The 19,828-nt window shown below is 45.7% G+C and overlaps 1 pseudogene; it reads left to right on the top strand.

The window, feature by feature from the left end:
* The window catches only part of Pnp-ps1 (purine nucleoside phosphorylase, pseudogene 1), a 154,615-nt pseudogene that overhangs the window by 107,417 nt on the left and 27,370 nt on the right, over window positions 1-19,828 (top strand).

Below are 19,828 nucleotides of genomic sequence, written 5' to 3'. Positions count from 1 at the left end.
ACTAGGATGACTTCCTGTGAGTCCTGTATTACCTTTAACCAATATGATGAAGTAGGAGATATATTTCCAATGGAAAGTATTATTCTGCAAGTAGCAGATGTATTGGAAATAAATGATAGCAGACGAAATGTCTATTCAGTGGTTATAAAACTAGATTTGATGTAATACCACTAAAACCACAACATTCCCAGACTTCTCTTCAAATTGCTGGAATCACAGACACCAAGGAGGGATGCCAGGGAAGCTGAGGACTTGTAAGGTTTCTCATGAGACGCTGCTTTGTTATAAGGGCTCAACTTGGGGATCACAACTGCAGAGCAATAGCCTAGAATCCCCTAGTGAGGAGCTGGATATATGGCTCAATGGTAGAGCCCCTGACTAGAATCCCAGTACTAAGAGGCCATGGGTGTGCCCTAACGACAGCAGGGTACCTACTTGGCAGGGGAGTTGAGGAGTTGAGATCCTGCCTAGTATTCTGCCGTGAGGAGATGGGAGGAATGACTCAGTAGTCATAGAAAGAGACCTATAGAATTTTGGAATTCAACGGGCCTTTCAAATACTTTGGTCAATTCCCAATTCCTAATTTTAAAGAAGGATGAAGTTAGGTTTCTCGATGGTGTGTCTGTGATCCCAGCACTACAGGGTTTCTGGGTGAATAGGTGGACTCTCCAGTTCAAGGTTAGCCTGGGGCTGTACAGTTAAGACTCTATCTCAAAATACCAAGGGCTAGAGCACTTGCTCAGAGGTGGGGAGAGTCTGGGTGCATGGATCAATGGTAGAGGGATTTCCTAGCAGCACCCAAAAAGCCTAGGTCCCATCAACAGTACAAGAGAGAGAGAGAGAGAGAGAGAGAGAGAGAGAGAGAGAGAGAGAGAGAGAAGGGAAAAGGGGGAGGGGAGAGGAAAAGGGGGAAAAAGCCCATGAAATTATGAGGTTTGTGAATTATCACAAAACTCCCCAGCAGCTGAGGCCTGACCTAATCTCATCTCTGATTTCTGTGTTCTCACAAGCACATCACTGCTAGGGAAGGGAATCGTAGTATTTTATGTGGTACTTCCACAGTTTTATATGGTTTCTGAACTTGGAATCTACTAAGTGTCTTTGTAACCTCTCTTTTATCAGAACATTTATCAGAGCACGAGATTGACTGTAGACCAAGCAAGAGCTCTATCACTGAGCCATGCCCCCAGCCCCTCACTGGGGGATTCTAGGCAGGGGCTCTATCACTGAGCCACACCCCCAGCCCCTTACTGGGGGATTCTAGGCAGGAGCTCTACCACTGAGCCACGCCCCCAGCCCCTCACTGGGGGATTCTAGGCAGGTGCTCTACCACTGAGCCACGCCCCCAGCCCCTTACTGGGGGATTCTAGGCAGGAGCTCTACCACTGAGCCACGCCCCCAGCCCTCACTGGGGGATTCTAGGCAGGTGCTCTGCCACTGAGCCACGCCCCCAGCCCCTCACTGGGGGATTCTAGGCAGGTGCTCTACCACTGAGCCACGCCCCCAGCCCCTCACTGGGGGATTCTAGGCAGGTGCTCTACCACTGAGCCACGCCCCCAGCCCCTCACTGGGGGATTCTAGGCAGGGGCTCTACCACTGAGCCACGCCCCCAGCCCTCACTGGGGGATTCTAGGCAGGTGCTCTACCACTGAGCCACGCCCCCAACCCCTCACTGGGGATTCCAGGCAGGGGCTCTACTTCTGTGACACATACCCATCCCTGAGCTATGTCCTTGGCCCTTATTTATTTTTACTTTTGAGACAGGTTATACAGAGTTGCTAGCTTTGACTCACTTTGTAGTCCATTAGACCTCGACCTTTCAACCCTCTTTCTTCAGCCTCCCAAGTAGGTGGGTCACTAGCATGCATCATTAGGCCTCATCCAACACGTGCTTTCTACATAAATGAACTATCAGTCAGATCTGGCTCCATTTAGACCTTAAATTAATGGTCTCTCTTGTCTCTCCCATTCTTACCCAGTTAGTAGAAGATCTCTGTATTCTCAAACATACACTATGCTAAGAATCCCTCTCACTACTGCTAAAATGGAGATTAGAGGTTATATACTTGTACTTGACCATTTGTTCCGCATTATGACCAAAGCTAATTGTGCATCCTACAAATGGTTAGGGATATGAGAATGGTAAGTGCTCTTAGCACAGTCTTGGGGTTGGTGCAGGCGCCTGGGGAATGACTCATAGGCACTGCTAGGCCTGCCTTTGAAAGGTGTTTATCTGTCCTCATTAAATCCTGGTGCAACTCTTATTTTTCAAATGGCATTTCTGTCCCCTAGGCTTTCTTTCAAGGGGGAGAGCATCCTGCATCCCTACTTCCCCTTATATCACCAAGTCTCTTTTATATGGTTAGCTCTCAGCGGAGGCTCTTGTATGCTGGGGTTTGATTGCACAAAGCAGTGTAATTCATGAGGATCATCAGGAGGCTCCCAGGGGAATTCCTTCCTTTTACTCTAATTCTTCTACTGGCTTTTGAAATGAGAGGACTGGATTTGATCCTAATGCTGTGACCCTCTAACACGGTTCCGCATGTTGTGCTGACCCCCAACCCTAACATTATTTTGTTGCTACTTCATAAGTATAATTTTGCTACTGTTATTAATTGTAATATAAATATTTGATATGCAGGATATCTAATATATGACCCCTGTGGAAGGGTCGTTTGACATTGCAACCCACAAGTTGAGAATCACTTGATTAGATGCTGTGCAAGTTGATTGCCTCCTGGGGGAGGTCATTGTTTATGATGTAGCATCCTTATCTGAGAGGTCACAGACACAAGGCTGGGGGTGTGCTCTCTCTCCCCCAAACCCCCGTATATGAAAGTCAGAGAACATCCTCAACTGTTGTATTTTGAGATTTGGGTCATCTCTCATTAATCTGGCCAAGTAGGTTAGGCTGGCTGGCCAGTGAGCCCCAAGGGATCGCCTAGTCTCTACTGCTTCCCTAGTTCTGGGGTCACAGGGGAATATCACCATGCCTGGATTGAAAATCAAACCAACAAAAGGCCAACCAACCAACTAACCAACTAACAAACCAACCACTCAATCAAGCAACCAACCACTCAGCCAACCAACCAACCAACCACTCAGCCAACCAACCAACCAACCACTCAACCAACCAACCAACCACTCAACCAACCAACCAACCAACTAACCCACCAACCCACCAACCACTCAACCAACCAACCAACCACTCAGCCAACCAACCAACCACTCAGCCAACCAACCAACCAACCAACCAACCAACCCACCAACCAACCAACCAACCAACCAACCAACCAACCAACCAACCAACCAACCACTCAACAAACCAACCAACCACTCAACCAACCAACCCACCAACCACTCAACCAACCAACCAACCAACCAACCAACCAACCAACCAACCAACCAACCAACCAACCAACACCAGGAGATTTAGGGCTTTTTACTCAAGTGCCCAGGCTTGCACGAGGCTTGCACGAGGCTGTTTAGCTGGATCCCTTTGAACTGGAAGATTCTTTCTAGGAGGAAGGGTGAGAAGCTCCTGAAACTCAGGAAGTAAACAGACTTTACATGTCTGGGAGAACTGATACTTACAAAGTCTTAACTAGGGCTGTGGTGGTTTGAATAAGAATGGGCTCCATAGGCTCATAGATTTGAATACTTGGTCAGACAGGGAGCAGCAGGAGAGATGGGCATTGAGGTTTTCAAAAGCCCAAGCCAGGCCTAGTGGATCTCTTTTCCTGCTGCCTGTGGACCAAGATGTAGAATCTCCAGCACCACATCTGCCTGTGTGCCGCCATAATGGCAATGGACTAAACCTCTGAACTGCAAGCCAGCGTCAATGAAGTGTTTTGCTTTGTGAGAGTTGCTGTGGTCATGGTGTCTCCTCACAGCAATAGAATACTAAGACAAGGGCCTATCCCCCAGGTTATAGAAGATATAATCAGTACTGAGAGAGAGCTTTTCAGACCTATTCAGCTACCTGCAGGTTGTGCAGAGATCTCCAGGGATGCAGCTTCCGTTGTTGTCACCATGGATGCTTCAGTGGCACAGTTGCTTTGAGTCATGCCTGTAAGTTACCTCTCATCCTTACACCTGTTAGTGACCCCAGTACAATCTCACTGGCTCCCCAAAGTAGACTGGTACAAACGTCACTTTGGTTTGTCATTGGTTTCCTTTCTGGGGTGAGTAGATGTGTATGTGTGTTGCATGCGTCCCCAGGAGAAGCATCTCATACATGTGGTAGGCTGTTTATCATGTGAGCCATGTCCCAGGCTCCAAGGACAGTGAACTAGAGAGATGACAAAATGCATTAGGTTATGGGAAAAGAAGAGTTTCCCCCTCTTACCTGGGTGTGTGTGCGTGTGTGTGCACATGTGTGTGCATGTATGTGTGCACATGTGTGTGCATATATGTGTGCATGTATCTATGCACATGGATACATATGTATGTGAGTGTGCATGCATGTATGTATGCATGCACATGTGTATGTGTGCATGTATGTGCACACATGGATTCATGAGTGTGTGAGTGTGTGTGCACGCATTATCTTCAATTTCACTTCCACCTTACTTATCAAGGTAGGGGCTCTCAATCAAACTCAAGAGTAGGCAGACATGGCTACTTTGGCTAGCCAACTAGTTCTGGAGATTCCCCCATCTCTGCTTTCCAGGCCTGGAACTACAGGTTGTTGTCAACACCACGTGGCTTTTATACAGGTTCTGGGAATCCGAACTGGTCCTGACCCTTGTGCAGCAAGCGCTTTAACCACTGAGCCATGTCCAAAGCCCTGAGAAGAGTTTGCTTAAGAATGCTAAATAAGGGAATGCACACACATCCAAAAGGAAACGCAGAACTAAGCTCTACCCTCCTGTGTATGTGTGCAGTCTTCAGACGGCTCTCACCCAGACGATGGTCTGCTGACTCAGCGCAGACAATCAGCAAGGAGACAGACTGCACAGGAGTGAGGAAAATTTCAATAGGATGCCGATGATCAATGGGGAGTGTCAAAGGACACAGAATTGCCGCAGCTTTAATACTGGCAGAAATTCCAACTGCACTTTTTTTAATCAACATGGATTTCTTTTTTTCCTCATGGTCTTGGCCCCAAAGCAAATGGCCGCTCTCTTGTTTCTAAGGGCATAACCAGATCCCGATGGAATGATCACTACAGAGGACTATTTTCAAATTTACCTTTTACTGGATATCGGGTTTTGCTGTATAGCCCAGGCTATTCTGTTGTGATTCTCCTGCCTCAGCCTCCTAGAGTGCTGGTAGACATGCACCATTCTTGGCTCTTACAGGCTAGCCTCCAATCCCCGTGTAGCTGAGAATGGCTTTGAACTCTTAATCCTCCTGCACCTATTCCTTAGTGCTGGCGTTACAGGTGTGGTCCTGGGAATGGAACCCAGGGCTCTGTGCATGCTAGGCAAGCAAGCGCTTCCAACTGAGCTACAACCCCAGCCCCAGATTCCAAACCTGTACCATGGGAACCCTTGTTTCTTTATGGAAATGAAACTCACATGAATTAAGTACATTCACACAGTTATATAGGAATCCTAGACCTAGCTGTCTCCTGGACCTCCTCATCTCCTCAGATAGGAACTTTGTACCCAGTGAATAATAACCTCATTTCCCCCTCTTCTGGCCTCCACGTACAGAATCATCTGATACTTGTCCTTTTGTGTCTGGTTTATTTCGTGTAGCGTATCCTTAGGAACTCTTGACAGCTATTTGGAATTTGGCTGCCCCAGTGTTTTGGATACAGATTTCTGTAGTACGTGACACAATTCTCCAATTATCTTCTCGGAGACTTTTGCCGTGTCCCTCTCCACCCCCCCTAAAATGGCGAATGGAAATTTCTCTCCAAATAAGTCATATCCCGTACTCTCAGTAACAGCGACAGTCATGTGGTAGCCATCCCGGCAGAGCTCTGCAGTTTTCCAGGGCCCTCTTGTGAAGGAACTGTGGCCACACGGTGTAGTGTAGCTCCACACTGTGCCCTGAAGCTTGTATCCCAGAGCTGGACCCTTGGAACTCCCCCTCTCTGCAATATGGTTCCAAGACTTCTTCATGTCAAAGAACTCCAACCCATGTACTGTGTATGCTTGCTGCAAACCAAATACTCCATCCCTTTAGTGGTTTTAATACATTGGTTTTTTTTTTTTTTTTTTTTTTACAAGCCCCTAGTTTTGGCTTTTCTTGCTGTTAGACTCAACAAGATTTGAAATAACTCTGTCAAGTTGCTATACAAGCTTCTAAATTCTTACTCTCAAATTATTGTGCTTGTCTTATCGAGGCTCAGAAGCAAAGAGGTCTCAGCTCCCCAATCCCATCCCCTCCCCCCCTCCCCATCTCTTTAAATTGCTGCCTACCTGAAAATTTACTTTAATAAACCCTAGTTTTTGGTGTGTGCACATGGCTGTGTATGTGTGCGCACATGTGTGTACACACGTGTGTGTGTGTGTGCACGTGCTTGTGTATCTATACACCATCTGCATGCAGTACCACTGGAGGTCAGAAGAGGGCCTTAGAATCCCTAGGACTAGGGGTTACAGAAGGTGGTGGGTGCTGTGGTGTGCTGGGAATTGAACTTAGGGCTGCTTGAAGAGGTATAAGTCAGGGCAGGAAACTGAAGCAGCAACCATGGAGAATTGTGTCTCATGGCTTGTTTGATTCAAATTCTTTTTTTTTTTTTTGGTCCTTTTTTTCGGAGCTGGGGACCGAACCCAGGGCCTTGCACTTCCTAGGCAAGCGCTCTACTTGATTCAAATTCTTATACCATCCAGGATCACCTTCCCAGGGGGTGGCACTGCTGGAACCTCCCACACCAATCATCAATCAATAAAATGCCCTGTAGACTTGCCTACAAGTCCGTTTTATGGAAGCGTTTTCTCTTTTTTTTTTTTTGGTTCTTTTTTTTTTCGGAGCTGGGGACCGAACCCGGGGCCTTGCGCTTCCTAGGTAAGCGCTCTACCACTGAGCTAAATCCCCAGCCCCTGCGTTTTCTCAATTAAGATTCCCTCTCCTGAGGTATTTCTAAGATCGTGGCAGGCTGACAAAAACCAACCATCATGCCACCTTTCTAAAACAAAACAAAACCTTTTATGAATTCTTTGACAATTTTATATGTGTATACAATGTAACTTAATCCAGCCCCCTGTTACCCCCGTCTGCTATTCTCCCAATACACTCCCTTCCCAATTTCTTGTCCTCTTCTTCCTTTTTAATTTTGTAACCCACTGAGTCCAGCGAATGCTGCCTGTGGGAATTATAAAGTGAATTTGTAATTCTTGCTAGCCGGAATAAAAGACATGTGATCCAGGTTTTTTTTTTTTTTTTTTTTTTTTTTTTTTTTTTTTTCCCCTAAGCCATGAGCCTGGGCTGGGCAGGTTTGGAGCTCTTTTAACTCATTCCCAGCTATGAAGTCCCCTGTTATTTGCTGTTTCTCCTGGCCATTTCTTACAGTCCATCTCTCCTGGCAGCCTCCTCCACTTTCATCTTCCTTCTTCTCCTCCCTCTACCTACAACCCCCTCACTGGACCTTCAGGCCTCACCTTTCTCCCTCCACTGCCCAGTCACAGGCTCTAACCTTTTACTCACCAGTTAAATTGGGGAAGCGAGGTTCACATAGCATCACTTGGTGTGCATGAGGATCTGCCCATGTGGGCAACCACATCCTAAGCATCAGTATTTAGCATTAGAATACAAGTAGCATCAGGCCAGCCCACTACTGGGAAGGGTGACCTATCTCATTGCATTGATCTTGTAGAGGTCCTGTGCAAGGAACTACAGCTTCAATGTGTTCTAGTGTGCATTAACTGGCTGGCGTCACATCCCAAAGTCAGCATCTCACAGGATCCTCCCCTGCCCTCCAGGTCTTATGTTCTTGCCACCCCATCCTCCGTGATATTCTCTGAACATTGTTTTATTTTATTGACAAGGTGTCTCACTGGCTATGCTAGGCTATGCTGACTAGCCTTTGAGTTCCTGGAATCTGTTTGTCACTAACTCCCCAACACTGGGGAGTTATAAGTTAATGCAATGGTTAGTCTTTTTTTTTTTTTTTTTTTTTTTTTTTGGTTCTTTTTTTTTCGGAGCTGGGGACCGAACCCAGGGCCTTGCGCTTCCTAGGTAAGCGCTCTACCACTGAGCTAAATCCCCAGCCCCCGCAATGGTTAGTCTTAAGGGAAGTCCAATTTGGGAGATTTATTTTTGTGGTGGTGTTTCTTGGATTGCCTCAACCCCTATTCTCACACTGAGAGATTCTAAGTAGGTGCTCTACCACTGAGCCACGCCCCCAGCCCCCCTCACTGGGGATGCTAGGTAGGCCTTCAACCACAGAGTCCCAACCCTAGGCCCCCACCAACAAATTCTATGTAAGGACTCTGCTGAGCCATGCTCCAAGCCCTCTTTTTACCTTTTATTTAATGTAGGATCTTGCTACGTGAGCTCACTATATTCAGGAAGGCTTTGAACTTAGGATCTTCCTGCCTCAGTCTGCAGAGCAGCTGGGTTATAGACTTGCATCATGAAGCCTAGTTAATTGAGGAGAAAATTTACCAAGGCCTATATGATGTTCCAAGGATAAGCAGTACTATTGCACACTGCCATTTCTCTCTGTCTGTAGTTTCTGTGTCTGTGGACTGAATCTCCCAGGGATGAAATTATGTAGAAAAAGAAAACACATTTCTACCGAATGTGTCTAGATTTTTCTTGTCAATCCCTAAATGATGGAATGCAACACTTACTTGGAAAACACTCATGTTGCAGGTATGATAAACACTGTAGCAATGAGTTCAAGTACATGGATAGATGTGCAGAGGTTACATGTAAACACTGTATCATTTACACCTGGGACTGGCCCATCTATGGATTTGGGGGTTTAAATGGAGTCCTAGAAGCAATCCCCTGGATACTGAAAATGACTGGTCTTCTACTGAGATAGCCATAATTAAAATGACCAAAAAAAAAAAAAAAAATCTCTTAGCAACTCAGGGTTCTATCCCCAGCACCATGCCAACAGAGTGTACAGGCATGTAATCCCAGCACTCAAGTGGTGGAGACAGGAGGACCATAAATTCAAAGTCATCTTCTGCTATTCCATTCATTTGAATACTTGCTGGCTTAGACCATCTCATGTCCTATCAGGACTCAGGCCAGTGGACATCACACTTCACAGCGTAGTTAGAGGCAGCATTCTTTCGTGTACCAAATTTGGGTCTTGAACTATTAACCTACATGCAATAATATCTCCTTTGCCATTTATATTTTCGTTTTCTTTTCTTTCTTTTTTTTTTTTTTTGGTTCTTTTTTTTTTTTTCCAGAGCTGGGGACCGAACCCAGGGCCTTGCGCTTCTCAGGCAAGCGCTCTACCACCGAGCTAAATCCCCAACTCCCTCGTTTTCTGTTTTCTGAGACAGGGTCTTACTATATAGCTTAGGCTGGCCTAGAACCCAGGATCCCCTTGTCTCTGATGTCTGAGTGCTGGGATGGGATTCCACCCTTGCTTTACCATGTATGGCACCTCACATCTACCTTTCTCCTTTCCTTTCCTTTCCTTTCCTCTCCTCTCCTCTCCTCTCCTCTCCTCTCCTCTCCTCTCCTCTCCTCTCCTCTCCTCTCCTCTCCTCCCCTCCCCTCCCCTCCCCTCCCCTCCCCTCCCCTCCCCTCCCCTCCCCTCCCCTCCCTTTCCTTTTCTTTTTTGACACAGAACCTACTAGGCTTGACCTCAAACTCACTATGGACTTGAGGATGACTGTGAATTCTAATATTTGCTTCCATTTTCTGCCCCCTCCTACAAGCTCTCTAGTTCTGGGTGGTAGGCATGTACTACCGCACCTGGCTTATACTGCGCTGAGGAGAGCAACCCAGGGCTTCACGCATGCTAGGCAAGGGCTCTACCAACTGAGCCGCTCTATCCCCTGCCCTAGCTGCCATTTTAAATCAGTGCAAGTTTGGACAGGCACTTAATCTCACAGAGCCTTCTGGATGAAAACATCGGGGGCAGGGGAGGGGGGATTGTGAGCACACACGAATACGGAATTGGAGCCTGGCTTAGAGCGAGCCGCCACATACTTCTCTCCTTCTTTGAGAATTCTCTGTTATGGTCCAGAAAGCTGCTCTTAAATACTTGGCTTATAGGTGGAAGGCACGGTGAATTGCTTCCCAGTAGTGCCTGATAGCAGATTGAAGATGCCTGCTGGCTTGGAGGGGTTTTTTTTTTTTTTTTCCTGGAAAGTCTGCCATCCTTGACTCTTAAAGCGATTGTGTCTGGTAGCAGTAAACAGGCTTTTAGCAAAATAGGTCTTTAATCCCATTTGAGCATAGTTTGCACTGACAATGGGAATGGAAATGAGGTCTTTCTTCCTTTTCTTTCTTCTTCTTTTCTTTCTTTCTTCCTTCCTTCCTTCCTTTCTCTTTCTTCTTTCTTTTTCCTTCTTTCCTTTCTTTCTCTTTCTTCTTTCTTTTTCCTTCTTTCCTTTCTTTCTCTTCCTCTCCCTTCCTTCCTTCCTTTCTTCCCTCCCTCCTTTCTTTCTCTTTCTTCTTTCTTTTTCCTTCTTTCCTTTCTTTCTCTTCCTCTCCCTTCCTTCCTTCCTTTCTTCCCTCCTTCCTTCCTTCCTTCCTTTTTTCCTTCCTTTCTTCCTTTTCTCTTTTACCCAGTGAGCAGATGCTGGTCTAGGCAGAGTCTGGGACAGTAGTTCCTGAGTGGAGCATGAGCTGGAACTGCTTTTGCCTTGGTGGAGGGCAATTGAACATGTTTATTAAGAACACAATGTACACCTTACTTTTTAAAGATTTATTTCACTTTTATTTATGTGTGTTTACCTGTGTCTGCGCGTCCGTCTCTCTGTGTAGATGTCATGTCTTCACGTCTGTCTCTCTGTGTAGCTGTCATGTCTGTGTAGGTACCTGCACAGGCAGGAATAGAGTCAGATGCCTGGGAGCCGGAGTTACAGGTGGTTGTAAGTCACCAGATGTGAGTACTGGGATGTACAGTCAGGTCCTCTGCAAGAGTAGAAATCATTTTTATTAACGGAGCCATCTCTCCAGCCTAGTCATTTCTTGAAACGCATTTTTATTTGCTCATATGCAAAATGAAGTAGTTATTGAAAATAAAAAGACTCTAGCTATATTCTCAAAGGTATTGATTTATTTGTATTCTCGGGTGTGTATGTGAATGGGGAGGGGAGGCGGCCTTGAGGATATGTGTGTTGTTTCAGATAGATATGGTCATTGTCAAGGAACCCAGGGCCTCAGACCCATGAGAGTGGCAGAGTCTTCCCGGAGTGTGAGGCTCAGATGGACGGCAACGCCTTCTTCTGGTCCGAGTTTCAATGTTGGGAGTGTGTGCAAAACCTAGCAACTAGTTCTTCCTCCCAGATGACTGTGCCCTGAGCTGTGCCCTCACAGAGACCTCCTACTGAGACTAGCCAACTCCTCCAGCCCACATATACTCCCGCCCTCCACCCCCACATCCCAGTGTTGGGAATCAGAAATTGTATGAGGGTCTGGATTGTTTCCTAGTTGGCACCGATGCATCAGAGCACGCAAGATCCACCTGATCCCAGCTTTTCTTCACTGGTATCTGTTCTTTATTTCTTCTCCTCTCTAGACAGGCGAGTGTTAGCCTCAATAGATGAAGCTCTTGTGTGTGTGTGTGTGTGTGTGTGTGTATGTATGTGTGTGTGTGTCTGTGTGTATGTGTGTATGTACGTGTGTATGTGTGTTTTGCATGTGCATGTGTGTGTATATCTGTGGATCTGTGTACATGCATCTGTGTATGTGTCTCTGTGTGTGTGTATGTGTATGTGTGTGTATATGTGTGTATATGTGTGTGTATGTGTGTTTTGCATGTGCATGTGTGTGTATGTCTGTGGATCTGTGTACATGCATCTGTGTATGTGTCTCTCTGTGTGTGTGTATGTGTATGTGTGTCTGTGTGTCTGTGTGTATGTGTGTGTATATGTATGTGTATATGTGTGTATATGTGTGTGTACGTGTGTGTGTATGTATGTTTTGCATGTGCATGTGTGTGTATGTCTGTGGATCTGTGTACATGCATCTGTGTATGTGTCTCTCTGTGTGTGTGTACGTGTGTGTGTATGTGTGTGTTTTGCATGTGCATGTGTGTGTATGTCTGTGGATCTGTGTACATGCATCTGTGTATGTGTCTCTGTGTGTGTGTGTATGTGTGTGTTTTGCATGTGCATGTGTGTGTATGTCTGTGGATCTGTGTACATGCATCTCTCTCTCTCTCTCTCTCTCTCTCTCTCTCTCTCTCTCTCTGTGTATGTGTGTGCACTTGTTTGTGTCAGGTCACACGCAGGTGAAGGCCTGAGGTCAGCCTCAGGTGTCTTCCTTAGTTACTCTCCACCTTGTTTGCTTTGGTCAGAGTCTCTCATTTTTACCTGGAAAAGTATCCATTTTACTATAATGGTGGCTGGGCAGTAAACCCTAGGACCCTCCTGTCTCTATATGGATTCTGTCTTTTATGGATTCTGAGGATCCAAACTCAGGTCTTTATGCTTGCATGGCAAGAAGAAATTTAGCACCTGACCCAACTTCCTAGCCTCCCATTATTTAAAATGCCCCCTTTAAATAGCCCCCTATTACTTAAGCGTCCCTGCCCCCTTAAAAATATGGATTAACCAGGCTGTCTCAGAACTGGTTAGGAAGCTGGCAATGGCCTTGAACTCCTGCTCCTCCTGCCATCCTGTACTAAATGCTGGGATCACAGGCAAGCATGGAGTGTCTCGCTTTTTATGTGGGTATTGAGTTCCAGATTCCAGTCCTCATGATTATGCTTGCAGATCCATCTCTCTAGCCACATAATCTAACTTTTAAAAAATAAACAAAAAGCTACAAGCCGTGGCATACACCTATAATCTCAATGGCTGAGATGCTGAGCAAGGGGGACCGTGAGGCTACTCTGGTATGTTAGTTACTTACGCACAAAATACCAGAGAAAAGCAACTTGACTTTGAGGACACTGTCAAGTCCATCATGATTGGGAAGTCTTGGTAGCAGGAGTATGAGGTGGCTGGTTATATTGCCAATTGTCCTATGTAGATCTGTAGCCAGAATTCCCAGACAGGATAGAAGGAGGAATTCGGGGATCTTCAAGTTCCATCCATAGAGGATTTGATCACGTGCCTCTTGAGCTGGTACAGGACCATTCATTTCCTTGTTAGCCTTCCCCAAGAGGCTCATGAAGGGGGACTATTAACAATGATCTGAGCTCAAGGGGAGATGTTGGTGGGCCTCCTCACCACCCTTCCATCCCCTACTTTAGGCAAACATGGCCAGGCTTTCTGTGACAGCTCATTACTTGACATAGCCTAGAGTCACCTCAGGAGGGAGTCTTAGCTGAGTAATTACCTAGATTAGATTGGCAGATGGTGAGTTTTTTGGTGGGGATTGTCTTGATTGTTAATAGCTGTAGGAAGGCCCAGCCCACTGTGGGTGACACCATTCTCTAAGCTAGCTAAGCATGAACCTGAGAGCTAGCAACCAGTGTTTCGCCATGGTTTCTGCTAAGTTCCTTCCCTTAATTCCACTATGACCTGGAAGTACAACCTAATAAATCCTCTTTTCCCCCAAGTTGCTTTTGATCATAATTTTTTTTTTTTTAAATCACAGCAACAGAGATGAAACTAGAACACATGGTTTCTGCCATAAGCTCGGCTTTGTGAAAACAGTTTCCTTTTACTTTTTCTGTGTGTTTTCTGGGCTTTCAAGCCCATGGGTATTTTGAAGGAAACATATTCCATCTGTTTCTGATTTGCTTCCATTAAACTTGCCAGAAGTTTCTTTTGTAAAGTCTATGTCACGTCTGGGAAACCTTCTCGGCCTGTTTCTCCTTTTCCTTTTTCTTTTTTAAAACCTTTTAGGTCAGATTTTCACTCTCCAAAGGAAGGAGAAAATTGAGATAATTATTGGACAGTTGTGATCAGAACCACTCTCTACCTTTTTCTTTCTTACCTCCTGAGTGGTTTGTTTTTTTTGGGGGGGGGAGGGGGATAGAGAAATCTAGAAGGCCTTCATATGGAGGTGACTGGTCTAGTGATTGATCCACTTGGAGTTCTTTGTGTAGACATAGTCCTTAAAGACCTTTTTCCAGAGCCCCAAATGCAAAGTTTGGTTTCAACTGAGTTAATCTCGCTTAAGTGTCCCTGGTCTGTTTCCTATTCAGAAATGTCTGAATTTGAGTAGGATATAAATGTGATAAAGTGCTTTTATTTATTTATCCTTCGCTTAGAGGAGACCATGTCATAAATTCAAGCAGAAAATAATGTGCATAAAACTTTCAACCGGTACCATTAACTTTCAGATGATAAGTATTATTGTTTTTATTAGCAATAAATGCCAAAACATTGAAGAGTGGTTAGGAGACTCGAAGTAGGCCAGGAAAAAGGAATATATTAGGGAGAAACAGAGACATCCCACTTAAGATGACAACAGTTCAACCACCCAAGATACACATTGGTTTGAGGGAATAAGAATGTGATTGTTATTCATCTCTACCCCTAGTCTTGAAGAGATCATATAGTTGTTTTTTTTAAAATGCAGCTGATCTATAACCTTCCTGGGGACATGAACAAAGTCTACTCAACTCAAATAGGGAATCACCAACCAACCAAAAAATGCTTCTACCATTGTCCAGCTTAGTGAACCAATTAGTTTATTTGAATTACTTAAAGGAATATGGGTGAGGGGTGACTTTACTGTAGGGATGACTCAGGATAAACTTTTACTGAAAAAAACCTACCCAGCATGGGTACCTACTCATAAAAGCTACATCTCATGAGTTCTCTGCAAGACTTGCAAGTAATCCAGTTTCTCCAGGCATTCTAGCTGATCAGACAGTCTCTTTTATCTAGTAGTTATTGTTTTTATAAACTTCAGTTGGTATCTTGTGAATCCTGTTAGTTTCAGGAACTTTCTGAGACTTGTGAAATATGTACTTCCCATAGCTCATAAGTTTTTGTCCTTCTTCCTGGAAGCAATGTTTTACTTCAGAGGAAATTGCTACACAATGGTAGCTACAACAAAATACCTGATACAAACAACATATTCAAGGAAAGGTTTATTTTGGCTTATTGTTCTGAAGTTTCAGTTCATTGGGGCCTTGGGGGTACATAGTGATGGGAACATCTGATGAGGCTCTTCATATCTCTTAGACCTGACCACAAGGGGCTGGGCCCAAACCAGTGCAGGCTATAATGTTCAAGCACCAATGCCCACTGATCTACCTCTGCCACGCAGGCTCTACATCTTTTTTTTTCTTTTCTTTTTTTCAGAGCTGGGGACCAAACCCAGGGCCTTGCGCTTGCTAGGCAAGCGCTCTACCACTGAGCTAAATCCCCAACCCCGCAGGCTCTACATCTTAAAGATTCCACAGCCTCCTCAAATAGCATCACCAGCTGGCAGAGCAAGCACTGGACACATGAGCCTGTGGGAGCATTTTTACAACAAACCATATGAGATTGAATGAGGGTCTAAGAAGGATGTGAAGAGCTGGCTAGAACACCCTAGAATAGAGGTTCTCAACCTTTCTAACACTGAGACCCTTTAATGCACTTCTTCATGGTGTGGTGACTCCCAACCTTAAAATCAATTTCATTGCTACTTCATAACTGTAATGTTGCCATCGTTATGAATCATAATGTAAATATCTGATATGCAGGATATCAGATATGCAACCCCTGTGAAGGTTGAGAACTGCTGTCCTAGAAGCACAACAGAGTTCTCTCTATCCCTAGCCCAGCCCTTGCACCCCCTAAACTACTGGCAGTGCCATGGCTTATCTTCTACACATTGACAATTTTCTCTATTGCCAACTTTCAGCTGCATTTTAAGGATTTATGCATCTCTGTGCATGCACGTGTGTGTGTGTGGGGGGGCGGGGGTCTGGAGCTTGCTGCTGTCTTAGTTTGGCTGGTCAGTGAGTTTGAAAGGTCCTGTCTTTCAGTCTCCGGTCTTGGGATGTATCTTGGCTTTTTTACACAGCTTCTGGGTATCCAATTTGCATCCCTGTTTTGTCAAAGCAAGCACTTGACTAAGTCACCTGTCCACTCTTTGAATTTTCAGTTTATTTTTTTCTCTTTGAACTTTATGGCATTATCACCAAGTCAGATTTTTATTTGGGGATTTTATTTTCCACTTCTCTCCTTTTGAAAAATCAAATGTATCCTTTCCCCCTAATAAGCACAGACGTTCCCCAGAAATTATTAGCAGTGAGGGCGAGGTGGTGGTTTGGTGTGCAGGTGTGGAGTGCAGGTGTGATGTGATATGCAGGTGTGATGTGGTGTGCAGGTGTGGTGTGCAGGTGTGATGTGATATACAGGTGTGATGTGATATACAGGTGTGATGTGGTGTACAGGTGTGATATGGTGTACAGGTGTGATGTGGTGTACAGGTGTGGTGTGGTATACAGGTGTGGTGTGCAGGTGTGATATGGTGTGCAGGTGTGATGTGGTGTACAGATGTGATATGCAGGTGTGGTGTCCAGGTGTGATATGGTGTGCAGGTGTGATATGTGTGGTGTGTAGGTGTGATGTGATATGCAGGTGTGGTGTGCAGGAGTGATGTGGTGTGCAGGTGTGATGTGGTATACAGGTGTGGTGTGTAGGTGTGATATGGTGTGCAGGTGTGATGTGGTGTACAGGTGTGGTGTGCAGGAGTGATGTGGTGTGCAGGTGTGGTGTGCAGGAGTGATGTGGTGTGCAGGTGTGGTGTGCAGGAGTGATGTGGTGTGCAGGTGTGGTGTGCAGGTGTGATATGGTGTGCAGGTGTGATGTGGTGTACAGGTGTGATGTGGTGTGCAGGTGTGGTGTGCAGGTGTGGTGTGCAGGTGTGATATGGTGTGCAGGTGTGATGTGGTGTACAGATGTGATATGCAGGTGTGGTGTCCAGGTGTGATATGGTGTGCAGGTGTGATATGTGTGGTGTGTAGGTGTGATGTGATATGCAGGTGTGGTGTGCAGGAGTGATGTGGTGTGCAGGTGTGATGTGGTATACAGGTGTGGTGTGTAGGTGTGATGTGATATGCAGGTGTGGTGTGCAGGAGTGATGTGGTGTACAGGTGTGGTGTGCAAGTGTGATATGGTGTGCAGGTGTGGTGTACAGGTGTGGTGTGCAGGTGTGGTGTGCAGGTGTGGTGTGCAGGTGTGGTGTACAGGGCAAACTGGGAGGGAGATCTGGAAGCAGCTCAGGCTTTGACGCCTGAGTTCAGATTTAAAATGAGCATGTTGCACGGGGTTGGGGATTTAGCTCAGTGGTAGAGCGCTTGCCTAGCAAGCGCAAGGCCCTGGGTTCGGTCCCCAGCTCCGAAAAAAAGAAAAAGAAAAAAAAATGAGCATGTTGCTTTAACTTCCACAGCGTAGAGAATCCCCAAAGGGAAAATAGCACAACAGAAAACAAACAAACAAACAAAACCCCCAAACAATTGATAGAAAATAATGGGAAGCTCAGCGACTGAACAGTGGATTCCCATGGTGACTTGTGCTCTCAGTGAGAAACGTTTGATATTTCTATGCCTCAGATCTCTTGATTGTAATAAAAAGAAAGCCTTTAACTGAGTGTGTTGGCCCACACTTTAAACCCATTCTTTAGCAGGAGGGTTGTGAGTTCAAGGCCAGCTTGGGTTACATAGCCTGACCCTATCTTGATTTAAAAAAAAAAAAAAAAGGTTCAATCTTTCTTCCTTAACCAAAAGCGAAAAGACGAGGAGCAAGTTGTTTCCAGTGTAGCAGACCTCCGATACTAAATGTGTGTTGACTTCTGTGTTCTAAACATTGACCCTCATGGGGAATACGAAGGTGGCATTTGTCTTTAGGATACAGAAGTGCTTAGGCACTATTGACAGGCCTTAGAATTTATTGACTGTTTCTCAGATGTGATTGTTTAGGAAATTCTATGTTCCTAGCTATTGCCTCATAATATTTAAATCTGAAATTTCATATATAGAGTGTTCCATGTTCTTTAGAGCATACTTACTGTCTTGCCTAGTTAAAATATTTTATTTTTAAATAGGAGAAACTGGTATCTTTCTTTCTTTCTTTCTTTCTTTTTTTTTCAACCTGGGCTGATTAGTTTTGGTCAACTTGACACAAACCTAGGTGTACCTGGAAGAGGGCGTCTCAATTAGGAAATCGTCACCGTGAGATTGGCCTGTGGTCGTGTCTGGGACTTTTTCTTGATTGCTAATAGATGAAGCTCAGCCCATCGTGGGTCTTATCATCTCTGAGTACACGGCCCTGGGTTATATAGAAAGGTAGCTGAGCAAACCAGCAAACCGTGTTCCTCAGTGATCCCTGCTCGGGTTTCTGCCTCTACGTTCCTACTTTAAGCTCTTCCCTGTTTCCCTTCAATGATGGACTGTAGCCAGTTGGGCAGCCGGGAAACAAACAAACAAAGAGCAAAACCCCCCAAGCGAACAAACAACAAACAACAACAAAAGCACCAAGCAACAAACGACCCACTCTTTCCCCCAAAGTCAACTTTGGTCAGTGTTTTATCCCAGTGACAGGGATGAAAGCTGGCCACCATCCCAAATTAACCCAGGGGTAAGCCACTTGAAACTCTGTCTCTCTCTGTCTCTCTGTCGGTCTTTGTCTCTGTCTTTGTCTGTCTCTGTGTCTCTGTGTCTCTGTGTCTCTGTGTCTCTGTCTCTGTGTCTCTGTCTCTTTCTCTCTGTCTCTCTCTGTCTCTCTGTCAGTCTTTGTCTCTGTCTTTGTCTGTCTCTGTCTCTCTGTGTCTCTCTGTCTCTGTGTCTCTGTCTCTGTGTCTCTCTGTCTCTGTCTTTGTCTGTCTCTGTCTCTGTGTCTCTCTGTCTCTGTGTCTCTGTGTCTCTGTGTCTCTGTGTCTCTCTGTCTCTGTGTCTCTCTGTCTCTCTCTCTTTCACAGGGTTTTCTGTGTAGTCCTGACTGTCCTGGAACTCACTCTGTTGACCAGGCTGGCCCTGAACTCACAGAAATCCGTCTGCCTCGGCCTCCTGATCGCAGGGATAAAGCCATGCCCCATCACCCCCAGTTGGGTCTCTCCTGTGTAGCTGGCTCAGGAGCTTCTGGGTGATTCTCTTGTCTTCACCCTTACATCTTGCTGTAGAACTATTGGGAACAGTTCCAGGTATTGGCCCTTCATTAAACATCTTTCCCTGGTGAGAAATCGTCCCCTTCTACCTTTTTTTGAGGCAGGGTCTCCTAAGGTTGCTGCAGTTGTCCTGGGACTGGCTATCAAGCCACAGTTGAGTTCAAACTTGCAGAAATCCGTCTTCCTCTGTCTCCTGAGCGCTGGGCCTAAGGTGTGTACTACTAGGACACAGCCCGACTTTCACTTTCTCCTAGCCTGGATTTATGCTGTCTTCTGTGAATGCTTGCTTTTCTAGAGTGTCTCTGTCACTAGCTGATTCCCAGTTTGATTCTGTCACCATTAATCTAAGTAAAGTTAGAAGAATGTCTTAGTCAGGACTTCTATCCCTGCACAAACATCATGAACAAGAAGCAAGTTGGGGAGGGAAGGGTTTAGTCAGCTTACACTTCCACATTGCTGTTCATCACAAAAGGAAGTCAGGACTGGAACTCAGGCAGGTCAGGAAGCAGGAGCTGATGCAGAGGCCATGGAGGGATGCTACTTACTGGCTTGCTTCCCCTGGCTTGCTCAGCTTGCTCTCTTATAGAACCCAAGACCACCAGCCCAGGGATGGCGCCACCCACCATGGGCTGTGCCCCACCCCCTTGATCACTAGTTGAGAACATGCCTTACAGCTGGGTCTCATGGAGGCATTTCCTCAAGGGAGGCTCCTTTCTCTGTGATAACTTGAACT

Source organism: Rattus norvegicus, chromosome 12, assembly GCF_021556685.1.
Source record: "Rattus norvegicus strain SHRSP/BbbUtx chromosome 12, alternate assembly SHRSP_T2T, whole genome shotgun sequence".
Classification (NCBI taxonomy): Eukaryota; Metazoa; Chordata; class Mammalia; order Rodentia; family Muridae; genus Rattus; species Rattus norvegicus.
Note: the sequence above shows the minus strand (reverse complement) of the source record. Positions and strands in the feature narration are given on the sequence as shown.